Source organism: Halichoeres trimaculatus, unplaced genomic scaffold (assembly GCF_033239565.1).
Source record: "Halichoeres trimaculatus isolate MK-OKI-2021-1 unplaced genomic scaffold, fHalTri1.1 fHalTri1_scaffold_14, whole genome shotgun sequence".
Classification (NCBI taxonomy): domain Eukaryota; kingdom Metazoa; phylum Chordata; class Actinopteri; order Labriformes; family Labridae; genus Halichoeres; species Halichoeres trimaculatus.
Window position 1 is genome coordinate 13866195 of NW_027437192.1, and position 23828 is coordinate 13890022.

Consider the following 23828-nt stretch of genomic DNA (forward strand, 5'->3'; position numbering starts at 1 on the left):
GATACCTAACCCTACCTGCTTACGGTAGGTTGTCCTCTCTTTTTCTTGTATTTAAGCTTTCACTGACTGTACATCTCATACACTGTATAATATGATAATATTTATGGCTAGACTGATTTTGCCGGTGTGATAAAACATGAAGTCTGTGTTCACTGGTGTTTTCCTTTTCAAACACGAGACATGCACATGCCATTTGTAAGCAATTTGCTTGAGTAAATGTGATTCACGTTTAAAACTAAAAAGTTCAAATATTTGAAATTTAAATGCTTTAAAAAAAAAATGACATAACAACACAAAAAGACCCCAAAAACATTTTTGACGTAGGCCAGAGCAGAGAGTCTGTACTTTCATTACACTTCTGTCACTAAGTGCACGTGCCAGAGTTTATGCTTTGCTCTTAACTATGCAGTTTCTCCTGCACCACAAAAACTGATATCTGAGCAAGTAGTTAAGTAATATTTTATGTGAAACTAGTCTTTTTGACTAAATATGAGCCACATTGACCTGACAAGTCCAGAAAAGTATCTTAATTCAAGATATCAAAAGGCAAAGATGATGCCTGAATTGCTTGTGAGTAAAAAAATAAATAAAATAAAATTAAAAAATCTGCCAATGGAGTAAACAACTGTGCTCAAAACAAAAACTAATCAAGTTACTTTTTATCTTGTTGAGGCATGAACTTGTATGCTGTCCACAACATGCGCAACAACACTAACCGTAGAACACTGAATTTTAAAGTTGACAGTCTGTGGTGTTGAGTGTAAAGTTGCATTGAACATACACATTATCATCATTCCTCCACACTTTGCCCTAATGTCTCTTAATTCTATAAATGCTAATTCTTAAACATTAAATCTTAATGCTGAATAATAAATGCGATGTATGCAACTTTAAAATCAGAACCCCCACATACCAACAACACAATGTCTGTTTGTTGCATGGTTGGTTGTCACAGGTGAAATCTTCGTGGGGGACTCAAGTTCTATGAAAAACCAACCAGAGCTCCATCGTTTCGGCTCAATGAGCAAACGATTTTAAACATTTTAACATGTCAAGTTGTGAAGCTGTGTGAATGAATGGCTTAGCATTGAAGTGGTAACCCATTGGGAACACCATTAAAAGACAACTGCAACATGGATGCCAAAAACTTTAATCATTGTCCTGCTTGTTTTCTGTGAGGAAATGTTGAAGTAATTAGTTTTTATTTGTGAGAAAAGAAGAAACAATAAAGTGAACGATCTAGAGCTGCACTTGTCCTTGCTCCCTTTTTGCACGGCCGATGTTAATGAAACTTCATTGCACAAGCTGTGCTTTTGCTAGTTTGAGCCAGCTGAGCTTTTCTGACAAAGGATCTTGTTTCTTTCTGTGAAAATTCAACCTCTGATATTATTAACACAACAAGCTGAGGTCACTCTTATAGTCATGTTTTATGAACATGTGTCAATATAGTTATAGCACTATTGAAACATGGGTTAAACTGCGTGACTTTGTGGCCTTGCTAAAGCAACGCTATGAGTCAGAGATCTTCTTTCCACTCACTACTATCACACAGATCTGGAAGTCACTCCACAAACTATTGTACCAAACTTCTGTTTTTAAGTAGGTCATCAATGTTTACAGAATTCGAGAAGGGTCTACTGTTAAAACATTCAAGTAACATTCACATTGTCAGTGCTTCATTTGAGGTAGAACAGCATCAATGTGTCGAGTGTGAACTCAAAGCCAAAGACTAAAAGAGAGCAGACAGACTGACTCAAAATGCACAGGCTTTGTGTGCCTTGTCTCCTTTTTCCAACCAAAGCCTCTCTCATTCTTTCAGCATCATTATTTGAAGCTGTTTTCATGCACACACACACACATTTTGTGCACACTTAAATGGATGAAAGGAAATTCCATCTCAGTGACATTCACTGGGTGGGCCTTTTTCAAACTAAGGAAAGTGGTGTGCTTTATGTGTGTGTTTGTCCAACTAAAAAAAAACTTCCTTGTGTGCAGAATTCTTCTGCATGCATGCAGCTGTCTCATGGATAGAAAATAACATTTTTTTGAAGACACACACACATAAATTCACAGTCACGCACACACATCACAACAGTAAACCTGTCGACCCTCACCAAATTTCAACATCAAACCCATTTTTTTTTCTCAGACAACAACTGCAACTGTGCATGTTTCAGTTTGACGGCAGTTATGTAAGGAGTCGCACTTCATGGTAGAACAAGAAAGGAAGAAAACGAGAGGAACCACGAAGAGAGGGGGGTGAAAACAGGTGAGGTGAGAGGAAGGGAGGGGGAGAAAAGAATAAAATGACAAGAACATTTAGGAGGAGCAGGAAGGAGACGGAGGAAGGCTGTTATGTCACCTTGTAGTGAAACTGCAGAGAGAAGGACAAAGAAGAAAGGAAGAGATTGAAGGCGAGATAGAAGAGAAAACGGGAGCTAAGGGGACAATGAAATGAGACTTAAGAGATCTATTAGCTGATAGAAGTCATGCATACAGCCTCCCTCTCCTAAGGCAATTGATTCGAGGATATTGTGCAGAGTTTTGTGGGTGTGTGTGTGTCAGAGAGTGAGTGTGAGTGAGTGACAGGGAAACTCTGGCTTTGGGCCTCAGGGCATAATGTAGTACTACTAGAAATCTCTCTTTTGAGGCTGCACTTAGTCTGTCTCCTTTGTGTGTGTGTGAGTGAGACATTTGAGTGTGTTTGTGTGTGTGCCGACCCAAAAAATGTGTGTTTGAGAGAACCCAGCAGGGAGGGAATGAAAACAAAACAGAAGAAACCCGGCACTAAAGCAGAATGTAAATGTAAGCTCTGGTTATGGTTTCTGCTAAATGTAACTGTTAGCATGTGACGTTTATAGCGCTTACTCTTCAGAGAACAAATATGAGACGACGCAACGGCCCCCCGAGTGTCAAAATCCAGTTTGTGTGTCTGCCTGTGTGTGAGTGTTTCGACAGAACAGCATAAAGGAATGCCTCGGTTCAAGACTTGCCAAGAGCACTTTTCCCATACGCCAGGGAGCCAAGACTTCCCCAGCCGGCCAAGAATAGCACCGACTCTCTCTTTCACTCTCACCCACACATACACACACAGCCACTCACACTCTTTACTCTTTGCATTCAACGAGAAAGAGGATGAGGGTGTGAAGGATGCAAGAACATCTCCACACACTTCAATCAGCTCCCGTTAAAGAGACAGAGGGAGTTATGAGGAGGAGGCTGGGTTATATTTAACATTATGGGACTTGTACAACATGCTCTGGCAACAGTGAATGGTCTCATCAATGAAGCACATTGAAATTCAGGAAGACAGAAAGAACATTTGGATCACATTTTACGGTCAAATATGTGTTTTTGGCAACCTTATTTTGATCAAAGCTAACAAAGCTTCACTGAACTGAGCTCAAACAACCTGTAAGGCAGAGAGAGGGAGAAAAAGAGAGGATAGAGACACGGCAAGCGGAGAAGAAAAAGAGAGAAGGAGGGACAAGAGGACAGACAGAGAAAGAGCAGCCTACAACATACTGACAGGGATTCCAGCAGGGAAACTGCAGCCCTCTCCAAACTGTCTGCACCCTGTGGGGTAAATGAGAGTGCTCTGTCTGTGCAGATGTGAATGTGTGTGTGTGTACGTATATGAGTGTGTCTGAGCAGCCCTTTCTGTTTGAGGCGAGAAGCAGCCTACAACTGCACAGTGACAGAACAACAGGGTGCGACAGTGTTTCTATCCAATAAGTGTACAGTGGCAGTAAGCCAATGAAAAACAACCTACCGGGTCTTCCTTTACAACCTCATACCACTCTGCCACGCTCCTCTCCAAGCTCATGTCACTAACATGCCAACAGTTGTCCTTGCAAACTGTCTGTTCCACTCAGCTGGTTATGTTAGGCTCAGGGGACAGAAGTGATAACAGGCAATCACTGATTAAGGGTGAAGAAATACCAATGAAGTACAAGTCATGAAAAAGCCTGAGGATGCTAGGTGCTAAGTGCAGAGTGGTTGGCTACTGAGGTACAAAGTAACCCTAATTAGTTGTTAATTAGTTGAGACTGGGTCCATTTTCTTTTACAATAGCTCAACAGCACAGAAAAAGATGTATATCAACAACAGCTAAAGGTTTATTAAAATTTAAAGCTCCACTGTCAATTTTTTACTTTGCATTTATTTTGGCACCTCCAGTGGACAAAACTCGGGGTGCACCGATCACACATTTCTGGCCGATCACCAATCTTTAAAAAGCCTGACCTGCTGATATTGACTTGGGCCGATACCAATTTTCATTTTTTATAACTGACAGTATATACCTTCAATGTTCCAATCTTATTTTATTGAAAATCATTGATCAATACCTGTGAAACAATACAATCTTTATGTTTTGAATTGAACCACCAATAAGGTGCCCTGAATTTTAGGTCTCAGTGCAAAAAGCAACAAAGGCCTTCCCGGAGGTATATAAGATCAGTTTCATATGTAAGGATGGGCCTATCACCAATCCCCGAAAATTAAGGAAATCGGCACCGATCTGTGCAAAACTGTCCCAAACTGTTGTTGATTGTGTCTTGTCTGGTTTCATTCACTGCATATTTACTGTTAAAAATATGAAACAAAAAATGCTTTTTCTGTAGTGAGAAATCATCACTTTTTCCAAATCCTACCTTGCATCAGCAGAATGAGGGATTCTATATTATTGAAATAATCATATCTTGTTGCCTGTGGTCTTGTTTACTTTTGTAGGTTTCGGAGAGCCATTAGCATCGACTTGGGTCCATTTCAAAAGTAGCTAAAAAGTCCTCACAGGAGCTTTAATTCCGTTAAGGACGTGACATGATTCACATGAGTTGTAATTTTCTAAATAACACAAAAATGAGATTTACCCATTGTGTAGCTTTAATTTTTAACCCATTGGATTTTTCCTCCTACTGTTGTGTAGTAGTGATGGGGCTCTTCAAAGACAAACCAACACTAATCGCAAAAATGTTGTGGATACTACTCTGGTTATTTCTGTCAACTGATATATTAATGTAAGATGTAGTTAAAGCTGATAACAACCAATATTTTTTGCTCAGTAAGATTTCAACTTAATCCAAAAACTCACTATTTCCCAGGCCAAATTAGATTACATCACTCAGTCATACACAGTAGTCACATTTTTAGCAGTGTGACTATCCACATCTCAGTCTCTCAGACCAATCAGAGCTGGCCTGTCTAACTTTTAATGTCTGCTCTGTTGATGTCTGAACTGAGCAATAATGAAATGTTTTTAATTAGTTTGTGATGCATATTATTGGCTCATAGTTGGACAGATTAGTGCCGTCTTGGGACTCAACCTGCCAATTAGCATCATGACACTCTAGTAAATTCAGACTTTAATCTCCCTCTCTGCGTGCCGACTCCTGGTAAAGGTCTGTTAAGTGTTTGTTATTAAAGTCACTCGTGTCTATTGTTTATTACTCTCAGAGGCAGTAAACAGACATGCAGAGTATCCCTTAGGGGACAAGGCAAGTGGAAAATAACACTCATCTACAAACATGCTGGGCAGTCCAGGAGAAAGAACTCGAAAAACTTTGCTTGAATGTTTTTCACATTGATTTTCTCTGACTCACATGGAAAAGAAAAAAACGCCTAATAGTGACCAGTGAGACCTTTCATCAGCTAAAAGGCTGGAGTTCAAATCCTTATCTTTGAGCTTTTACACTGCTGAAATGTCTGTAAGAAAGATAGATAATACAGATAATCATGAGTTGCTCTAAGAGTGTTATTCTAGAGCTGACCCTGTGATCTTACTTCTGCTGTCTACAAGAGAGAAAAAGGAAAGAAAATTTATCCTCTCGGAATCAATACCCCCTTAAAATAAGTGGAAATGTTTGTGCTGCAAAGCGGTGAGAGCAAAAATCAAAGCAGCAGTAGCTGTGGTAGTGTTCTGGTTGTTTGAACAATGGCTGAGATTCATCAATGAACATGTATAGAAATTGCACTCATAAAAAAGAACTAAATACAAACAAAGCAATAACAATTCCATCCCTCATCCAGAGGCTTAATTACAAGGTGTTCTCACACTCCGAGCGCTGCCAACAAGGCCTCCTTTCTTGCAAAGGACCCCTCACCAACGTGTTACTGAAGGTGTTATGTGTTCAAATGTATTAGAGCTCATCAAACAGCTGAGTCCTGTAAACAAACACCCTGTCAGTAGGTACATTGGCCAGGGTCAGAAAGAGTCTCTCCCCAAGAAGAAAATGTAACTAGGAAAGGTTATGTCATCACAATCACACTGCAGCCTTCCTTTGTCTTCCCTAAGGTTTGTAAGGCTGTATTCAGACCAGAAAAGTCCTTTGGTCCACTTGTTTGGTCCGGACCAAAAGCGGACTTTATTTTTTTGGTTTGGTGCGGTTTGTATTCAGATTGTACTTTTTGCAAGTGGACTATAATCTGTAAACACATCCACGTGTGTGACGATCAGTGCTCTCATTGGACAGCACTGACAAAGGGCGGCACGCAGAGTACAGACCCAGAAATGGGTCTGTACATGTGTGTTTGTGCTCTTATTAGAGCTGCAAAATCATTTTCGAAGGCTTAACAACACCGTTTCAAATTTTGGAACCGCGAAGACGAATGCGCGCAGCAAGGAGACGCTATGCTCTGCGTGTCCTGACCCACAACATGCCAGCAACAGCATAGCTAAACAGAAGACAGAGGATCAGGTATGAACCAAAGATGGTTAGGTTACGGTGGCTTTATAGGCCCAAAAGGCGCATGTATCCTGTAGTTAGTTTGGATGGACCTTGGTTTGTATTCAGACCTGCCCCGGAGAACCACGAACTGCACCAGAGTTCGTTTGGAAGCGGACCGAGACCACCTCAAAAAGTGGGTCTCGGTCCAGTTGTTTGGTCTGCACCAGGGTTTGTTTGTGTCTATTAACACCTGCATGGAAAGTCCGCACCAGCGTGGTAAACAAACCCTGGTCGGTTTAAAGTGGACCAAACAGTCCAGGTCTGAATACGCCCTAAGTCACATGTGTGTACATCGTGCTGCCTTCTTCTGAGCTTCTCTGATTCCAAATTAATGAGTAACTCGGCAATAACTGACTATCTTCAGGGCCACTGAGGTATATTTCTAGAAAAATAATACACCTGATAGCACAATAGCTAGCATAAGCCAACAGCTGATGTGAGTAAGCCTATGTTGCCACTGCCTAGCTAACATCACATTAGTTTTCTAACTTCTCTCGTGTCAGTTTTCTTGTTGCTTCTAAATCTCCTTCTATGTTATGTTAATGTTTCCCTGTAAATGAATGCAAATGCTAATGCTAGCTCATGTCCCACTTAGCTAAAATATGATTTACTGTTTTTACTTGAACAGATTTCCCTCCAGATCTTGATTATCTTTTCACTCCAGAGACAATGCATTGATGCTTATGCTAGACTTGAACAACTTTACATCAGCCTTTTGGCTTCCAGACGTTAGCATGACGTCAGTGAAAATTGACTTATTGAGTGTGTTCAGTCTGTTTTATTTCAGTAGCCTTGCTTTTTTCTTTACACTACATAAAGGCTTTGAAAGTTGATGAATGCGTACTTCATTGACCATATGGTTTGGCAAACTCTTTATATTTCATCATAATAGCCAGCGAGGATTAGCCTTACTTTTATACTGTGCTGTGTCTCAAAGCAGCAGCGGGGAAAACCTTGGTTGGTGCATGTAACAAGCTGCCATTTCTCTCCCATTAGAATCAAATGCACTTTATGAAACATGCATCTGTGCTGTGATCGGGGTGACAGGCTCATCAGCACGACATGGCCCTGGGCTATGGAGACAACACAACACTGGGAAGTCCTTGATGTCAGAAGTACTAGCATCAAATTTAACATGACAGTGGGACTAACAGCTTTAAGTTGGGAGCAGTGAACAACTGTACTCAGCATGTCAAGCACAATTCCACGTTGTAACTAACTCAAAACATTCATACTACCTGGAAGCTAGCTTACAAAGCAAAAATAACCAAATCCACTTAACCCATTTTGTAGCATCTGATAGCTAAATCTCACCTCATTCAACACAGCTCCTCCAGACCCCCCTGGTTTGTCAGCAGGTGGTACAGCCCATGGAGAGGGTTCCAGACTTTCCCAGAATGCAGTGTGGTGACTCAGGGACTCAGCACTCCCTTGTAAAAGAAAAACAAGGAAAAGGGTTATCCTAATTAGCCGCTGAAAGTAGTCATATGAAGATTTTTACATGGCAGGACATACACTGTTAGCTTCAAAGGGAAAGATTTTGGACTCAAAACCAAGGCTGCATCAAAAGGTTCATTTAGCACAGAAACATATGGAACTTTGATCCTTAAGCATAAACATCATTACCAGATCCTCAGATGTAGCTTCAAACAGATTTGCTTTAGTAAACAGGCAACATGCACAACATTTGTCTTTTCATTTGTAACAAAGGCACCGCAGGGGAAGTTGTTGATGGTACATGTGAGTCAATTAACTGCTGATTTGAAAATATACAGAGTGAATCTAACGCTGCAAAAATAATTACAAAGGTTGATTGAGAATTTGATACAGAGGCAGGAAAGCAAGCTGACATTTTATTAACTAAATACAGGATATTACACGCCACTTACCTATCAATGTCACACACTTAAAACATAATACAAAATATGTAACAGCTCTGGTACTAAAAGACACATCAAAAGCTTCAGCTGAATACCAGCAAACACCTACTGTATTTGAAGATATATTCTGACAGGCTTTAACACTTCTGCCGAGTTTATCTGTTGAATTTCTTGTTGAAAACACATTAAAGCTCCTTCTTGTTTGACATTTTCTCTGCATGCATCCTTTTCTAGTTTTTCCGCTGACTGCAAAATGTTTTACTGCTTTCAAAACCTGCAATGCAAGAACAGGTCATTCTTATAAACAGGACCTGTCATATTCTTTAGAGGTAGGTAAAGAAAAAATCTCTGCTGCATCTTTAAAAACATTTATGTACAACCAGCTGACTTCAGCAGACACCCACACACACCGGCACAGAGGAGATAGAGATAGAGATGGCTGATTGTGGACAAGTTGCACACACACACTCTGTGGGACTAATTAGGCACGTTGTGGTGGAATGACAGGGATGATACGAGGATATGAGAGACCCGCTGTTAGCCAGCTGCAGTGTGTGTGTGCACCTGTTAGTGCTGATGGAGCGTGTGTGGGACGTCAAACATCCCACTGACCCATTTCTTCTGTGTCTGAAGACAAGGAAAGAGGTGTGTAGGTGGAGTGTGTTTGGTGTGTGAGTGTGTCCCTGTCAAGCTTTATTACAGCCTAAAGAAGACTAAGACAGGAATTAGAGTATGCAGTGGGATTTGAGTGTGTGTGTCACATTAGTAAGGGTAAAATATATATGTCAGGCTATGCACATGTTTTATGGTTTGAAAGCGAGGGTGAGAACAAGGTGTCATAACATGAGAGTGGAGTAGAGGCGTTACAAGAAGAGGAGTAAAAGTGTGTCTGGTTTATGACTTAAAGATGCTATGAGGAGGATCTGTTTTGACTGCACTCCCTTGCCACCTTGTGGCTGTAGTCTCTACATACTGTGCTGAATTACTTTTATCGTGTGTTTGTTTTGGAATTAACATGTCTGACATGTCTGTAATGTGTAACGTCAGTAAATCCTGGTTAGCTAGCTATGTCATGCCAGTCATCTACCAAGCAGAGCTAACGAGCTAAAGACTAATTAGCCTTAAGCTCGGGCTATATCACTCTCCCGTTTAGCTTTTTTCTGCTCTTCTGTCCTTTTTCTGTCTGATAGTTAGGCTCCTGTGTCCATCATCACAACAAAATAAGTCATAGAAATTGTTTTAGCAGAGAAAAACACAGACTTTTGTGTTTTATTTCTTCTCACTACTCAACTTTGTCAGCCGGAGTGGTGTTGTAAGAGAGAGCTGGACGTGCCGAAAATCAGTTCAGTCCTGGATGACCCGTCTTGGAAGCTAAGAAGTAGCAGCAGTAAAATAACCTTTAACCAGCAATATTGACGCTGATAATCTCATTTTAAAGAGTGGATTACACACAGGTATCTAGAAGGGAAACTTTTTCAAGATCACTTTCAAACTCCTCACAGCCCCTTTAAAATTAGCATGTTGGCATTTAGGTGGCAGCATGTACACGATTTGAAGAAGGGTGTTCTGTGCAGCTAGGATGTTCAGGATGTGTTTATGTATAAAAGGAAACACACATTTGTACTAAGGCCATAAATTTCTTGACACTAGCCAGCAAACAAATCCATCAGGAGAGATGGAGGTAAGAGGAGACAAGAGAGCAAACACTGAGAAACACAAAGTTAAAGATGAAAGAAAAAAGTAAGAGCGATCCAGAGGAGACAGGAAAGAAGACAGATGGAGAGAATAAAAAGGGAGGCTGAAGCAAAGCAGACAGAGACAGAGAGAAGGAGAGGGCGAGGCATGGAGAGAAGAGAGAGACAAAGAGAGAAGCAGATGGTGGCGGAGAAGAGGCAGATAGAAACTCACTGGGAGGATAACACTGGCACAGCCAGCCAGGCACAGCGGGGAGTTTGGAAAGCTGAAAAATGTCAGCGGATAAGGGAGGAAGGGAGAGAGAAGGAGAGGGTAGAGGCAGAGGAAGACTGAGAGTTAGGGGTTTTGCTGTTAAATGATACCAACTTTTAGGGGAAACCTGACACCAGCTTGCACTTTAAGATGTCAAGTTTAAATCTACCACCTGTTACAGCCCAGAGCAAATAAGACACGAACATATGAAAGATAGATAGATGGAGAAAGAGAGGAAGGAATAGAGGAAGGAAGACAAGGTGGTGCCAGGGGAAAGGGACCAGGATGGGTGAGGTGTTATGTAACATGGAGACTGTAGCTCCAACTCTCAGAATAAAATGACAAGACAGAAACTATCATGAGGACGCTAACACAACAGGTTTAAAACCCACAGCTGGCACAGGGAACATGATGTCACCTTCAACACTAAATGCTGATATACAGTAAATGTAACATTAACGCTCTTCAGGCTGATTAGAAGCTTCTCTTTCCAGCAAACACACAAACTCCTCAGTGTAGACTTCCTGCCTCATGAACACACACCCTTGAGACTCTTTGTCTTAATCCATCATGTCCAATCCAGGCATCAGGCAGGCTAAATTAGTCCAGAATAATTTAGTGTAAACCACATTAAGAGAACAGCTGATTGAATTGCATGGCACAGTGGAAGAGCCAGTCCCTGTAATGAACTCTGTGTGAGGGTTTGTGGATGAACATTATTGTGTTTGCTCAAAGATTTTTTCCTAATTTTTACAATACATTTGCATTGTCCAAGTTAATTTACAGGGTGGTCATTCATAGGGAAAACAACATTATTTGTTTAATATCTCCTTCACGATACAAAAAGCAGGGGCCATAGGGTTTGCATGTAAAACTGTGGTTTCATTAATTGAACATGGCGTAACTTCAGGCAGGCCACAAACAACCTCAGCCTCTATCAACAGACATCTCAGCTGGTTACATCTATGCACTCAACTGGTGAATAGAAAAAAAGGCATTCTGTGTCTGATTTTACCAGTGTCACCTGTCACTGTTTTTCACTCTGTTCTATACCCTTGAGGTCTTTGCTGTTGCTCTCCCTGTCTTTGCATTTCATATATGGACATTAGGGATGGAATGGTTCACAAAATCTACACATCAGATCTTATCACGGTTTTGTGGTCACAGTTTTCAGTTTGGTTAAGTGCACACTGTTGTTGTTCTTAAAGGTCCCATGTTATGCAAAAATCACTTTATTAAGTCTTTTAGTGAAATTTGTGGGTCTTTGGCTTTCCTCTCAGCCCACAAAATGTGATATTCAATGAAAAAACCTGTGCTTAGTAGTGCTTTTGAATGTAAAATCCTGACCTAAAATGAGCTGTTTCGATTTGGGGGATTTGCCGACATCAGCGATTCCCTTTTTTGACCAACCAGGAGCAAGTCTGACCTGATTGGTCCACCGGAGCAGATACCCCCGAACCCCCTCCCTGCTGCTGAAGAGAAATCTCTCCAGCAGCAGGGAGGAGAATGCCAAAGTTTAAGAACCATCACTGCTTTGTTTTTGGCTGTAAACAGCCACACAGTTCCATGCCCAAGCTCCCCATCTCGGAAGAAGACAAGACTAAGTGGCTAGAGTTCATTTATCAAGGAAATGTGTCAGCTACACTCAGTAAAACTGTGCATGTGTGTGCTAGCCACTTCACGGCCGACTGCTTTTCCAACTTTGGACGGTACAACAGAGGGCTAGCCAATAGACTGGTCCTGAATCCAGGCGCAATACCAACCATCAGCCAACAAACTTTGGACCCTGGAAATGTGAGTATTTTAAATGCTGTGTGCTGTGGAGCAGATGTAAGAGCTTTTCCTCAATGTCCCCCCTGTCTCTGTGTTAGCTCCAGGATACTAACTTGGTGGCTCATTTAACTATAAAGGTCACGCCCACTAAATCAGACTGTTCTGAAAAGAGGGGCTATGAGAGCCTGGAAACAATGCTGCTGCGCTTGATTTATTGGCTTTTTGGACCAAAACATGTTACCACCATTTCATGAAGACATCAATGATCCATATTAAACTGCAGAAAGGAGCATGATATGGGACTTTTAACACCCCAGGATCCCATATACCCCAATAATCCACTGTTAACAGTTTTTTTTTTCATTTAATGTACAGTGATGTAAAACCTGAAAGAATGAGGCAGTTTGCCATTTGAAACATGATTAAAGCTGTGTGATACATCGCTAGTTTCAACATGCCAGCTCCTCTCTATTGAAGAAGTCGCTAAGAGTCGCTAAATGATGCCATCACCTTATTTGCATAATCAGCCATTTTCATGTAATTGCCATGGACACTGTACCAAAGAGGAATGATGTGGGAGAGATGGAAAGCAGGTTAAAAAAAAACTCAGTAAATGTGCTTAAAACTTCAATTTTTTCTGATGGAAAATTTTTAAACATGTAAATATCAACCCTCCTCCTTTATCTGGGCTCAGGACCTGCAGAATCGACCCAAATGAGACACGCACTTGCTCTATTCATTTGAATGCAGGTGTCTTCTCTGGGTGCAGCAGGAGGAGACTGCTGTGAGTGATGTGGACTTGTTTGTGTGTGTTGTGGATAGAGGAGGGGCTACTCAATCCACGGATAGAGTGTTTTGCTCCTGTGTCCTCCAGTTGAGTTCACAGCTTTGGTTGCTTCTGTGTTTTTATGTTTGTGTGGCACACTAGCTAAAAATACTACGACAGTCTGTCAAGTGTCCTTTCTGTGTGAGTGCTTCTCTGTACTTGACTACATGCTGTCATGATTACACTATGAACACCTCTGTTTCTGAGTGTTTGCATTCTTTCTATTCTATCTTTGCCAAGTGCAGTACAATAACAAAAAAACACACTGTCCTCCCACAACCAGCACGGCAGTTGCCAAATTCTGTGCCTACTGAACAAGTACTGCAGTCTGTTTTAAAATTGGCTGCAGACTGTGGAACCAAAAGTGCAGGGTTTAAAGGCTAACATCAGCAAAAACAGTCATCCTACCGTGCCTCCAAAGGCTGCTTTAAATACAGATGTGAATGCCAAACTTGGTGGATGAATCAAAGGTTGAAGGTTAAGTTGAAGAAACATGGTTTAATTCAACTTATGTGTGTGCTCTTACATTAAGTTACTTTAAAATTTTTCAACTAATGGCTCATCACTGATCATAAATTTGAAAGGACAGCAACACACGCACACACACACACACACACACACACACACACACACACACACACACACACACACACACACACACACACACACACACACACACACACACAGAGGCAGAATACCTCAGAGTCTGACGTAGTGTCTCACAGCTGTTTGGTTGGTCGAAGCAGAAGAATGCAGTGAGTCTTTTGTGAGTGTCTCCAGACCGAAGAGTGACTGACCATTACTGTAATGCAAGCTGGAAATGCCTTCCTCAACCACAACCACATTTTTTCCTTCACTCCAACATATCTACCATACCACAAGTGAGTAATCTGCGCTGTGAAGGTTCAAGGTGCTCAAAGCAGGGAGGAATGTTATCTTGGGAGCACACATGTCTGGAAAGACCAGTGTCCTGTACTTATCACCATCATTCATCTGCCATTCCACGTCTCTTAAATGTGTTACTGGAAGTGTGGACGTGGCAGATGTTTGAGGTTAGGAGCATCACAAAAATCCCTTAGACTTGACCTCAACTATTTTAAGCATCTATTTTTTTTTTACGTGTTTCTTCGAGAGAGACAAGAAAGTTCACAAAGCCAGGAAGTGAAAAACATTCAGCAAAGACAGACATGAAAGAAAAGGTCAACATTTCCAGGTTTAAAGTACTCGTCCTCTCTTTTTCCTCCCTCCTCTGTCAAATACCATTTATAGCCATCCTCTGCTCCACAGCCCTCAGGCTACAGCCCTTACTCATGACAATCACGGGTAATTGCAATCAAACTCCAGCGTAACAAGGAACCACAAGCAAGCCGAAAGCAATCTGCAGCCCACTGCTATTTTATGTGGTTATACTGATGGAGGGTCATACTTATAATCCACTGTTAAAAGACTGAAAATCTAATTCAGAACATTTTCTTACTGGATGGGTTGAAGTGCAAAGAATTAGTCAGTGTAGTGTGGATAAAAGTTGGAGCCCTGAGATTCTTGCTGGTAGAGCAGAAGTTGATCACAGAAGAAGAATTGGAAAACTTGTGTGTGACACAATATTGGTGGACGTCTGCTTTTAAGTCTTGATTTGATCATACTGGCTCTTTCTTTCTTTCTTTCTTTCTTTCTTTCTTTCTTTCTTTCTTTCTTTCTTTCTTTCTTTCTTTCTTTCTTTCTTTCTTTCTTTCTTTCTTTCTTTCTTTCTTTCTTTGTCATATCTCTCTGCGCTATTAGACTTCTTTTTTCAACCTGCAAGAAGTCCTACATGCAAATAAAAAGAAAGACTTTCCTCAAAGTTTTGTAAAGTAAAAGTCTGGTAGTAAAGATGATGAACAGGGTTTCCAGCAGAATATTACAGGGGATGTGAGCTGTCCAACTGAAGGTAACAACTAGTTTAGGTAATCTAGTGGAGTTATGACACTTTGTGGAAAAAACATGTTAAACTTTTCTTTTTGGCTCTGTAAAAATGCACATGTAGTGGTATGATAATCCTTAAGGGGGCAGAAAACGTTCTTCTGCAGGTTTTAAGGAAACTCTTTATCGTTTTGATGAGACAGGTCTTTGGAACTCATGTTTCAAATATCATACGTTTAGCATTATACGGTTAAATGTTATATGTTAGTTGCTGAATTTGTGTAAAGCATTTGTCGCTAAAGTGACAGAGTAATAGAGCTTTGCAGATTTTAGCCATTTAGGCTGTTTAAGAAAGGGATGTAGACTCAGTGACATCATGCAGTTGTTTCTGATGTAGAGTTTTGAAGCCCACCATAGGGGGACTGAACTGAAAAGGCTTGACTCAACACAAATTTAAGTTTGGACGAGGTAAAGAGGCAGACCTTTAGCTTCTGTGCAGACAGGTACAGGGTGACTGCCTGTTAGCCAAACAGTCGTGTCCTCACATGGTTAAAACTTGAAGTTTAATATCTTCTGCTGGTATAAAAAAGGAAGTAGCTTCTCAGACCCTAATCATTTTTTGAACCCGGCTGTAAACATGTTTATTTTTGCTTTTTTAAGAATTGGTGTGTGTGTTTATGTGTGTGTGCTTCTGTGCGCGTGTGTGTTTTATAGTGTTTCTGCAGCCAACTTGAGGCAAACTCTCAAAACTCTGTTGTTTGTAACATATTCACTCTGACTTTATATTTTCAGAGATTTTTGCCGCTCAGTTTTAACCAGTTATCAGTAACATTTTACGATTGTTCTGTACTTTCACATGAGCAGTATGTCAGAAGAATTTCACTGATTCACCATTAAGCTCAAGGAGGGATCACTTCCCTTGCTCTTTTGCACTAACAAAATGATAAGGCCCAGCACTAAGTTTTGCTTATGTATTCAGAAAACAGCTATATATAGCTTTGTATAAGCAACCTAAGATTAAACAAATGTCCGAAGAGATGATGCGATGACAATGAAGGTCTGAGATCATTTTCACGACAAGAACAGCAAGAATGACAACAAATCAGTCCATTTGCACATATTGTTAATGTGAATACAAAAACTGTCACAAAGGTGTTGCCTCATCTGCAGGTCTTGACATTAACTTTTTTGCTCACCAGCCACTGTGGCTAGCGGTATCCCTGAGTTACTAGCCACTCAGTATTTTCACTGGCCATAATTTGTTGTTGGATAATTATGTTCAATATGATTAAAGCCGATGATGACATGCTAAAGTTTACTTAAAAAAGATTTACAACCTCTTTAAATGTAACTGACCCCTATGCACACTCAAAACAAGACTACATCAATGTTAAAATCCACAGGTCCTTAATCAGGTATTCAGCTCTGATAAAGTTGTGTGTAACATTTTGCTCCTTTCATATGAAAATATGCAGTCTATTAAGACATAGTAATTAAAATAGTAGTTTGTTACTTATAATAAAATGGTAAAGGGGATTAATTGAACTGATAAAAACTCAGCAAGAGACACTGTCTGCTTAAATATTTATTAACGATTGTAATCAGAAAATCATCTCTTTTTTCATAAGAATGACAATGAAGGAGAGGTAAATTAAATTTCATCAGAGCTTTCATCATCAGTCATCTTTTTGCTTGTCTCTCTGCTTCATGTTTGAGATAAAATTCAACCCGCCCAAGTGGCCAGGGGGAGCGGCGGTGTTACGAGCCACTGCCGAAATCCACCAGCATTTGGCCGGTTGGCCGGTGTTAATGTCAAGCCCTGCTCATCTGCAATCATTCTGTAAACCTTACACTGTGGCTTTGCAGCATACCTCTGATGTCGACCTCCAGAGACTCAGGAGGAGACTCAAATTTCCAGTGTTCTTTTTGTTTAACTGTGTGTGTGTAACAGAGGCTTTAAAGTGTCAACTTTTGCTCTTTGACTGGGTCGCTTGTCTCTGATTTTCTGCATCTCCGCTCTTGAGGCAGCTGTTCGTTGAAGTTCTTTTTCAATTTCTGCTTCCACACATTCATGGCCTCTGTCAACAGCCATGAGCAAACCCTTTCTCTCTTTTCATCACAGTGTCTCCAGTGTTGACTGTCATATAATAAAGAAGGCAGGGTGAAGTGTCACATCCAAGCTTCAACTTTGTGAAGTTACACAACCTCACTTTGTGGGTGGAGGACACACACACACATGCACATATGGACATAAATACATACACACACTCACAAGCACAGAGAGAGGACTTGTGTTCATTTGTCCCAAATAAAGACAATGGGGTACAACAAATCCAAGGCTGTGTGTGTGTGTGTGTGTGTGTGTGTGTGTTAGCTTCTGAGTTAAGAGGGCATGCTGAGAGAATAGGAAGCGTGCTTTCAGTGCCAACCCTCTCCTTGGCAGTCAAACAAGGACACTCACAAATACACACACTTACACACACATACACAGTGCTGAGCATTTTTAATTGGCCACTGATTTGCCAGTTAGTGTTCTTGCCACTCTCTTCACCTCACTGTGCTGGCCCCATGCCCTGCAGCCTGGCAGATACACAGCTGCACCCGCCGAATGTGTGCAGGAGTGTGAGTGTGTGACGTCCTTAAGAAATTTTATTTCACATGGTGTCTGTAAATGTGTGTATATATATGTTGGGAGGTGTCAAGTCACACTTCACTCATATGCGCACTGAAGCAGGTTCAGTCTTATGATCAGAGTGGTGAAATTTTTGAGGATATCTATCAATGTAAGAGTTAGTTGATATAATTTTTTTCTCTTGACACAGGAATCATTGCTTTGTCTTAAACACAACCATAAACAACAATTCAGAGGAAATTATTGTTCAAAAAACTCAAAAGGGACTCTCAAAGGAACATCTCCTCTGTGCCAAAAGGTGTGTGTGTGTGTGTGTGTGTGTGTGCGCACATGTCTGTGCTTGAGATTTATGTAACCAATATCATAAGCAGATTGCATCCACTCCTGTAATATTGTGCAAGGCAATGACAATCACCGCTCACTCCTTGTTCACTTTAACACACAGTGACACACACACACACACACACACACACAGATGAGATGACTGCACACACACAAAATCTATGAGCAACCCAAGGTCAAAACAAAGCGGATGAGTGTGTGTGCATGTGTGTGTGAGATGACATCATTACTAGAGCAGAGCACTCTATAGCTGATTGATGGAGAGTGGGGTTGTTATGGTCGACTGCTGTGAGCTCATTGCCCAGCAACCAGACATTAGACCTTGCCGCTGTGTTCTGTTGGTTACATGGGGGATGGTTCAGCCTGTTGCACATAAATCCAGTACGCACAAATAACACAGCAACCGAGACACTTCTCTCATGCACAAACATGCAAATGTTGAACACGTCAGTATGCTGTCAAACTTTAAGGACATCAGACTGCTGCAACTGATGAATGTGTACACACATGCCAGACAAGGGCATGTCATGAATTCTGATTGGTGACCCTGAAGTTTTTAAAGAGGTGGTATTATTATCATTTTTCATATAAAAAAAAATGTGTCAAAAGTTTTAAAGTCTGTATCAAAAGGGTTTCCAAATGTGAGGTAAACCTGTGTTGGAGTCATCCGTGGAACAAGCCGGGCGCTACGCTGCAATGAGATATAAGTGAGATCAACTGAAGATTAACAAAACTGTGGCATCACTAGTTGTTGGATCTTGTTAAAAAAAAGAAGCAAATTTGTCACTTTAAAAAGGCAAATCCAACTTTGTTACATCGCAGCAGTGAAGGAGGTTTCTAGAATGCTGGGGGGTGGGGGGGTGGGGTTAAGGGGAAAACAAAACTTGCTATTATTCTAAAATTGTGAAGTGAAGGGTGAAATTAATGAGTTTTAAAGACAACAGACTTAAACAGGTAAAGAATTGTCTGAGCTTTAAGTCAGATTTTAAAAAGATATTAAGAGAGGAACAATATAAAGCTTGAAAAACAGAAAGCTAGCAAGAGCTCGTGCTTTAACCGTGATTAGCCATTTGGCTTGTTAGGAGTGTGACTAGTGTTAAATCGACTACTTGGCTGTGTTGTAACAGATTTGTAACAGCTTTCTAATAAATACAATTTAAGACTTCTAACTACTTCAAATTGTGATCTTGTGTTTACTCAGACAGACTCAGACTCCCACCCTGCAAGACGGAGTGCTACTGCAGGTCATTCCTCCCATCGGCAATAAGACTTTATAACGCACAAACCTGAACTCTTACCATAATGACATCAAGCATTCAATAAATACATGTCTTTTTGCTCACTGATCCAGTACTAACTGTAAATTTTCATTGTCAAGAACCAATCTTTGTATATATCTCGCTCCGATATAAATATGTAAATAGTAGGGGTGTAACGGTACACAAAAATCACGGTTCGTTAGGTGCCTTGGTTTTAGGGTCACGGTTCGGTACATTTTCCGTACAGTATGGAACAACGCAAAACCATTTGCTTGTTTAGCATGTTTATTAAACCAAAAACTTGCCATTTTACAGCGAGGGGGGAGGCTCTTCAAGCTCCGGTTGGTCGTTAGCAGCAGCCATGATGCACAAGTCAGACACAAGCTCCTGTGGCTACGGAAGCTCTATGATATTCATCTTCTGACTGGCTCACCGTGAGACGTCACGTCCACATGATATGCACATGATCGTAAAGGACTAATCACAGACCACTTTCCTCATGAATATCAAAACGCCTTCCCTGCTCAGCCAATCACAGACGAGTACTCACGTGAATATTAGAGAGCCATGTGCATTGGCTAAAGTAAACTTACTGTACTCGTTCGGATACAGCACTGTACTGGACCGAATGGCCTTATGGAGCGGTTCGGCACAGATACATGTACCGTTACACCCCTAGTAAATAGTAATATTTTCTAATTTTCTATATTGTATATATTTAATTATATATTTCTTCAATTCTTTCTAATTTTACATTCTATTATCTTCTTCTAATTTTAATTTTGTTATTGCATTGCTGCACTTTTTTGTGAGCTGCTGTGACAAAAAAAATGTCCCCCAAGGGGGATCAATAAAGAATATTCTATTCTATTCTATTCTATTCTATTCTATTCTATTCTGTGTTGTGTTTACATCTTCTGTAAGAGTCCTCAGAGTGAAACTCAGAATTAATTGCTACCAATGTGTTGAGCTACTGTTAAAAAGTGACAATTTCAGCACAGTAGTATGGCATCAGTATGATAACGTTTGCAACCAAAGGACAAGATAATATGTAAATTAATATTGTTAAGTCAATGGATGCATGGTTTATGCCGCCCCATGAGCCACCACAGTCATAAAAGTCTGAATAAGCCTCGACACCAGGCGCTGGTCTGGTTCCCAGTTTGACCACTAAACAGTAGACTTCTGGCATCAGAGCAGTGATATTCTGCAATTTTTTAGAGTTAAATTGTTTCTCAATATCGATCGATCTGCAAAAGCACTGTCATGATCTTAAACTGTAAAAAACAGTGCACCTCCTCAAAACATTTAATTGATTGATAATATTGATTCATGAATAATAAAGCACTCATCCAAAGATACAATCAGTGTCACGTGTGTAAACAGTATTCCACACTGAGCATACTTACAGCGCTGCACATATCCACATGAACTACATACACAGGGAGATTCACATACATTCTGTAACACATATGCTGTATTTGATTAACAGAACCATGCTAGCCCACACTTGATGTAAATTCAGTGAGAAAATCTATCCAGCTTGGACAGGTTTAGCAGAAATATGAATTATTCCCTGCTGCTGTGAGTTCTGACTCTTTGTTCCTCTGCTGACTGGGCAGCAGGGATTTTTTCGGCAGCCAGTTTTGATTTATCATATAATTAAAAAACAGTTATTCTTAGTATTTATATCTTGACATTTTGGGTTGTTGGTGCTGCTGATCCATCTGTAGGAGTGGGTCATTCTCTGGGTTCTGTTGTTACATATTAAAACGTATTACCAGAGGTGGGAGTCTGCATCCTTTTGGAACAAGCTGTAACTTCACTTCACAGCTCTTTTTTCTATTTCTAATGCCTCTAATACTTCTCTGAAGATTATGTCTGGTACATTTTGAGCATTAAGATGCTTTTGGTGAAGTCAAAGGAAGAAGAAAGTTTCTACTGCATGTTCTTTTTTTCTGTTGGGTAGCGCTGAGACTTTGACTGACTTGGGAGACAGTCTGTTCAGCCTCTCACACGGGGCCCTATCGGTTTACTAATCCCACACATACACACAGACAGGCTGCTCAAATGACCATTCATTGAGGAGTAAACCGAGGAGACACAATACTACCATCACATCACAAAAACAATCGCAGCTCAGCCTACTCTGATGTCACTTGAGCTGCTGAGACATATAAGGGCTGTCTGCAGCCGTTCAACTGAGCAAGAGGAGACTAAAAAAAAGCAAGAAGAGCTGTGAAAAACAACAGCAAAACTTTAAAGAATCTTTCAAGAAAGACTGAATCGATATGTTGAAAATCCTTTAGTATTAAAGCTGCAAACGTCTGTCCTTGGTTGCATTTTGGTCCAAAATGTAATACAACCTCTCACACAGCAGGAGGCCTTTTCATACTGCAGCTCTATTAACAGTCCTGTGAGCACACACTCATTCTGTCAGCTTTCCAAACAGATTACATCAGAAACAAAGTTTTCTGTCTTATCTGTGTCTTTGAATAACACGGGGGGAAAAGCAGAGCAGATAACACTGACCTCAACCACTGCTGGGAAAATTAAAGATACTACACATTTGAAGCGGTGTGTTTTAGCTTGCCATAATATCGTGAATCAAAGATTTACCACCATGTTTTGGCTTTTTATTTCCATACTACAAGATGAAACTCAGGTAGGTTACCGTGTTAAATCTTTTGTCGGTTGTGGCCTGGTTTATAAATGGGACAGCCGTGCAGCCTCATTGTTAGAGCGAACATCTCATAACGTAAGGTCAAAGGTTAATGCAGGAGTCGTGTGTCTTTTGGTGAAAGAGTAATGTCCTCTTAAGGAGACAGACTCTGTGTTTCGATGCCTTTAGCACAAGTGTGTCAGCTCCAATGTAAATGAGGGTTACTGTCTGGGTGCTGGGTCATATTAAATCACTGAGTGTTTAATAACAGGTAAGGTAAGTCTCTCTGCACAGGGAGTGAGACTATCAGACACACAGCTCTGCTGCACAATAGAAGAGGAACATCGCTGACGCTCAAGGTGTTAAAAATGAGGCAGGAATAAAATAAGAGTCAGATGAGGGTGTGGTGAAAACAAAGAGAATGAATAAAAGAAACACAAAAGAAGAAACAGAGATGAGGGGGAGTGTAATAAAAGGAAAAGGAGCTGTGTGTGTATGTGTGTGTGTGTGTGTGTCTCTCTCTCTCTTTCATTCTATGATGTTCAAAGACTAATGCAGCACTCCTGAGACAACACTACTACACACACACACATACACGCACACACACAACAACACTCATACACCCTGCTGGGAGACAAGCTCTGTGAAACTCTCCTTTGAACCAAAGTGATGATACACAAGAAACTCAGGCAGACAGAAGAAGGGAGTGAAAGAGCTGAGTGAGGGGGAGAAAAAAAACGTAGAGACGAAGACATTAGACAAACTGTGTTAAAAAATTTGTTTGGAGAGCAGTGCCAGGGAAAGTACTAGCTGGGTATTTATTTCATAAGGAAACAACACTTTAAAATTTGCTTTTAGCAAAAAAATATAAAACTAGAATAACACCCAAGTCACTCCAACTATGGTGACATTTTTTAAATGATCTAATCCAGATCACAATTGGTATGACTTGGAGTTCAAGAGGGGGGTTTTATACTTTTATACTAGGAATTGGCGAGTACCAGTATCTGTATCAGGTAGTGGGCCAATTCCAGCCTTATTTCAGGGTATTAAGTACTTACTAAGACTGCTGATACCAGCAGCTACTCCAAGCAAAAAAATCTTACAATGAGTAAGTCCTCCTCACCAGTGGTGGGCGCTACATTGCTGGGATTCGACATAACGGCAAATGTGTGTCAGGTCATGTTCTGACAACATAAATGAACCAGGGAGAGTTAACAGTTAAACTGTTTTATTTTGCAATTCAGTTTATTTGAAAAAACAAACAAAAAAAAACTCTGACAGTGGTTAGTTTTATTCTAAACTTTTGTTAATTTGTTGAAAACAAACTGTTAACTCAGAGAGAGCTGTTTGTGTTTTATTTTGGACTCAATGGCAGTGTGACTGTGCTCTCTTTGCTCAAAATGATCTGTCACAGTTACTTGAAAATTTATGTATCAAAAGTACTAGTGGTTTTGGTACGTAGTGAGAACTCTAGAGGGAGTACTTATACTGGTATCAGTCTGAAAACAGTGGTATCGAACATCCCTAATACTTCCCCATACTTTAAACATGCATATCAAGTAACAAAGTTAAAGGTCTCAAAGTGTACAGATTTTTAAGCCAGTCATTGCATAAGGATCTCATATCCTAAAATGTGTAGGAGGGACGGGCCTCAAACACCAAGGTCCCAAACCACCAAAAATTTTCCTTGCCAGTTTTGTCTTTTATATTTGTGAAAAATGGACAGATTTTTTTGTGGAAAATTTAAAACAACAGGCAAAGAGAAACAAGTTTATTTTTTATAAACAAAGCAGCATGTTATATCCTTCTATCTTTTGTTCAAAGATGATTTTGTCAGTCTTGAGTGAAACAAAGGTGTGCACACTTACACATACTTC

The 23828-nt window shown here is 40.5% G+C and overlaps 1 protein-coding gene across 1 annotated transcript in view; it reads right to left on the bottom strand.

Moving 5' to 3' along the window:
• The window catches only part of atxn1a (ataxin 1a), a 111774-nt gene that overhangs the window by 25850 nt on the left and 62096 nt on the right, over nt 1-23828 (bottom strand). Inside the window, exon 3 of the mRNA XM_074686757.1 lies at nt 8043-8158. The gene's annotated coding sequence lies outside the window, so the exon portion shown is untranslated. The remainder of the gene's footprint in view (nt 1-8042; nt 8159-23828) is intronic.